The sequence below is a fragment of the Oryx dammah genome, unplaced genomic scaffold (genome assembly GCF_014754425.2).
Source record: "Oryx dammah isolate SB20612 unplaced genomic scaffold, SCBI_Odam_1.1 HiC_scaffold_5, whole genome shotgun sequence".
NCBI classification, from domain to species: domain Eukaryota; kingdom Metazoa; phylum Chordata; class Mammalia; order Artiodactyla; family Bovidae; genus Oryx; species Oryx dammah.
In genome coordinates, this window is record NW_024070189.1 from 98,811,937 (window position 1) to 98,816,839 (window position 4,903).

A 4,903-nucleotide genomic window follows, 5' to 3' on the forward strand; every position below is an offset into this window, starting at 1 on the left:
GAAGTAACCCCAATCACTGACTACAGCTGGATGCCACAGCCAACACCTCTATCCATGCCAGAAGTCCATGCAGGTCTCAGCTGCCTTGTTTTGCAGCCCTATACCATGGCAAGTACAGCAGCTTTACTGTAGGCACAAAAGAGCTTCAGACCCAAAGATCCTTCTGAGCAGGGGAGAATCAGCCATTGATGGTGCTTATACAGACAGCACATCAGAGGCAGTCTGCATCTCAGGCTCTGCCCAGGCCAACAGGGTCCTTGCCCCACCCCATCTAGAGTGTCACACACTAGCACTTCTTGTTCCAGGAGTGCTCCCCTCTGGGTTGACTGAGCTGGTGCAGGAGTGGGGGAACACACAGTTAGGGGGAACAAGGTCAGCTCAGACCAGACCCTCAGGGCTTCAGCCCTAGCACCTTGGGGCTTGCCTGCCTCCCATTAAGCCAGTAATGGCTACTAAGCAAACAGGAAGCTCTATCTCATACTTGGTTCCAGCCCTAAACCGTTCATCATTCTTAGCAAGATGATTGCAAACAGTACACCCTAGAGACAGACATGGATTGTGATAACATCAAATCTAACTCTTCCAGTAAAGCCACGGGGCACACATCAATTGTATATGACTGTTCCCACAGAAAGACACCACTTGAAGACCACAACAGTTAACTGTGGCACATAATTTCAGATGTATATACAAAGGTATGCAAAATGGAAAGACAGAAGAATTTGTCCCAACTGAAAGAGCAAAAGATCATGCCTTAAAAAACAGCTAGAGAAAAGACAGAGAATTTACCAGATTTGAAATTCAATGCATTAATAAAGATGATATAAAACTCCATTTTCTCAAGCGAAAATGATTCAAAGAATCTTCCAAAAGAAGTTTTATTTCCAATATTCACCCTGTGAATTTGTTAATAAGTGGAAGACCATAAAATGTTTAATTTTGTGAAAAAAAGGACTGATGAACACAATGATAATTTAAACAGGGCACTATAAAATAAAAACTAATTATAACTGAACACTACAATAAATTAAATGAACAATAAATAGAAGCAGTTAATAGTATACTAAGCGATACAGAAGAATGCATAAGCTATTGGAAATATATAATAATGGCAATGACTCAGTCAAAAAATAAAAAGAAAGATTAAAAATGAGAATAGTTTGAGGGATATTTGACTGCATTAAGAACACCAACACTGGCATAATTCGAGTGTCCAAGAAGGAAAAGACAGAAAGAAGTTGGTGAAAAATTCTTTTTTTTTTTTTTCAATTTTTTATTTTTTTATTTTTTTTAAGTCTGAATTATCATTTTGATAAAATTATGGTTGAAAGCCTTCTCAAACCTGAATAAAAAACCAGATTCAGATACCAGAAGATAAAAGGGCTCCCCCCAAATGACAGCAACAAGACCCACACCAAGATACATCAATTAAAACAACAATAGCTCAACATTCAGAAAACGAAGATCATGGCATCTGGCCCCATCACTTCATGGGAAATAGATGGGGAAACAGTGGAAACAATGTCAGACTTTATTTTTGGGGGCTCCAAAATCACTGCAGATGGTGACTGCAGCCATGAAATTAAAAGACGCTTACTCTTTGGAAGAAAAGTTATGACCAACCTAGATAGTATATTCAAAAGCAGAGACATTACTTTGCCAATTAAGGTCCATCTAGTCAAGGCTATGGTTTTTCCTGTGGTCATGTGTGGATGTGAGAGTTGGACTGTGAAGAAGGCTGAGCACCGAAGAATTGATGCTTTTGAACTGTGATGTTGGAGAAGACTCTTGAGAGTCCCTTGGACTTCAAGGAGATCCAACCAGTCCATTCTGAAAGAGATCAGCCCTGGGATTTCTTTGGAAGGAATGATGCTGAAGCTGAAAGTCCAGTACTTTGTCCACCTCATACGAAGAGTTGACTCATTGGAAAAGACTCTGATGCTGGGAGGGATTGGGGGCAGGAGAAGAAGGGGACGACCAAGGAAGACATGGCTGGATGGCATCATGGACTCGATGGACGTGAGTCTGAGTGAACTCCGGGAGATGGTGATGGACAGGGAGTCCTGGTGTGTTGCGATTCATGGGGTCGCAAAGAGTCAGACACGATGGAGTGACTGAACTGATTAAACATATGAGTTGTAAAGAAACCAAAGTAAAACAGCATTATATAAGAAGGTGCCCTATAAGTCTATCAAATTGTTTCCTTTTTTTTTTTTTTTTTTTGCAGATGGGAAAATTCTGATATATTTAAGGTGCTGAGTAGGAAAAACCTGCAAACTAGGGTATACTACCCAGAAAGATTATCATTTAGAATCAAAGGAGAGATAAGGAACATTTCAGACAAGTAAAGAATGAAACAATTTATCATTTCTAAGACTACTCTACAAGGAACAATATAGAATCTTCTCTAAGAAGGAAAGAAAAAGGCATAATAAGTAGTAATAAACTATATGAAAGACAAAATCCCACTGCTGCTGCTGCTGCTAAGTCACTTCAGTCGTGTCCGACTCTGTGTGACCTCATAGATGGCAGCCCACCAGGCTCCCCCGTCCCTGGGATTCTCCAGGCAAGAACACTGGAGTGGGTTGCCATTTCCTTCTCCAATGCATGAAAGTGAAAAGTGAAAAGGAAGTCGCTCAGTCGTGTCTGACTCTTCGCGACCCCATGGACAACAGCCTACCAGGTTCCTCTGTCCATGGGATTTTCCAGGCAAGACTACTGGAGTGGGGTGCCATCACCTTCTCCGCAAAATCCCACTAGTAAAGGCAAACATGTAGAAAGGCTGAGGATCAAATCACTTAAGCTAGAATGAAAATTTAATAGACAAAAAGAATTTCTAAAGTTAAGTATAGCTACAATAAAAATTAAAGGGATAAATAGTGAGTTGTTAAATATGACAACAAACACAAAAATGTAGGCCAGGGAGTTAAAAATGTAGTGCTATTTCAAAGAGCAGAAACTTAAAAGACAGCCTGTTTTGAAAAGGAAATATAGTTGTAAGTCATCATATGAAAACCCATTGTTTACCATGCATCAAAAAACTAGATTGGGTACACAAAGACTAGAAAGAAACACAAGCATATTACTTTGCTGTCTAGTCGCTCATTCTGTCTGACTTGTTGCTACCCCATGGACAGCAGCATGCTAGGCTTCCCTGTCCTTCAGCATCTCCTGGAGCTTGCTCAAAGCATACCACTAAATAAAACATCAAACCTTAAGTAACACACAGAAGGAAAAAACAAGAACTCCAGAGACAAAAAACAAGTAACACACTGGCAATAAGCAATACCTATGGATAACCTCTTTCAGTGTCAGTAGACTAAACACTTTAATAAAAAGACACTATTCTCAATGAATTCTTCATGAATCTATGATGCCCCACCAAAGAAATGAAATTTCAAAGCATTTTTTTCTCCAAAGGTAAGTAAATTGTGGAATAGGAAGAAATAAAATCTGTCTGTATACAAGACTGAGAATAAAGCTTAAAAAGAAGTGCCTAAATTGTATAAAGATGTTGAATCCAAAAAAGGAAAGAAAAATGGAAATTCAAGAAAATACATACAAGGAGAAAATTTTATTCCACAGTGATCAAAGAATCACAATTTCTGGTTCTAAGGCTTTGGGTTATGCAATCCAGGGAAATATTATAATTGGTCTTTTATACTTGGTGTCAAATATAAACTCTTCAGAGCCCCCTTTATATCTTGATTTCTCACACTGTATAAAAGGGATTCAGCATGGGTGTGATAACAGTGTACTTCACCAAGGAAATTGTATTTGAATGTGAGCTGTGGGTGGCACCAGAGCTAAGGTAAATTCCTAAGGCTACGAAACAAAATAAGGAGAAAACCAAGAGGTGAGATACACAGGTAGAAAATGCTTTATATTTCCCTTGAGCTGATGCGATCGTACACATGCAGGAAACTAGTTTAGAGTAAGAGTAAAGGATACCAGCAAAAGGACCACCACCCATCAGGACAGCTGAAAAATACATCACTATGTTATTAACAAAGTTGTCAGAACTGGCAAGTTGTACCACCTGATTGAGTTCACAGAAAAAGTGGGGGGTTACACAACTGGACAGAAGGACAGTCACAGCACCATTAAGCTGTGTAGCAAGGAATACAAGGCAATCAGCACCCAGGATATCAGAACCAGCAGTCCACAGAGCCAGGGGCTCATGAGGACCATGTAGTGCAGAGGGTGGCGGATGGCCACATACGAATCATAGGCCATCACAGTCAGCAGGAAATCATCTAATCCTGCAAAGAGAATGTAAAAATACATCTGGGTGATGCAGCCTTCAGAGGTGATATCTTTCCTCTGTGTCTGGATGTTCCACAGCATCTTTGGGATGGTGGTAGAAATGAAACAAAGGTCTACAAAGGACAGGTTGGAGAGTCATGGGGATGTGGATATGGGAGTTCACACCAACAGTCAAGATGACGAACAGGTTTCCAAACACAGTAATCAGGTACATGGCGAGGAAAAGCCCAAATATGAGGGGTTGTAGTTCTGGTTCCTTGGAAAGTTTCAAAAGAAGAAATCCTGAAATTTGTGTTGTTACTTGGTTCCATGAGGTGGAGGTGACTACCAGGAAAAAAGGAAATAATGAAAAATTTCACTCCTACTGGTATAATTCACATAGCTGAATTACTGCAATTTCTATTCAGCCCTCAAGAAGTTGGTGTTAATATTTTGTTTTCAGTTAAGTTCTCTTTGGACGTATGTTTGTATGCTTATATTTTTAGCCACTTCAGTCCTGTCCAACTCTGGCGGACCCCAAAGACCATAGCACACTGGCGTCCACTGTCCATGGGATTTCCCAAGAAAGAGTTTTGAAGTGGGTTGTCATGCTCTCCTCCAAGGGTTCTTCCCAAACCAAGTATTGAACCCACATCTC

At 40.2% G+C, this 4,903-nt stretch overlaps 1 pseudogene; it reads right to left on the reverse strand.

Moving 5' to 3' along the window:
- Positions 1 to 3,644: 3,644 nt before the first annotated feature.
- On the reverse strand, positions 3,645 to 4,577 carry LOC120864126 (annotated as a pseudogene).
- Positions 4,578 to 4,903: the final 326 nt, after the last annotated feature.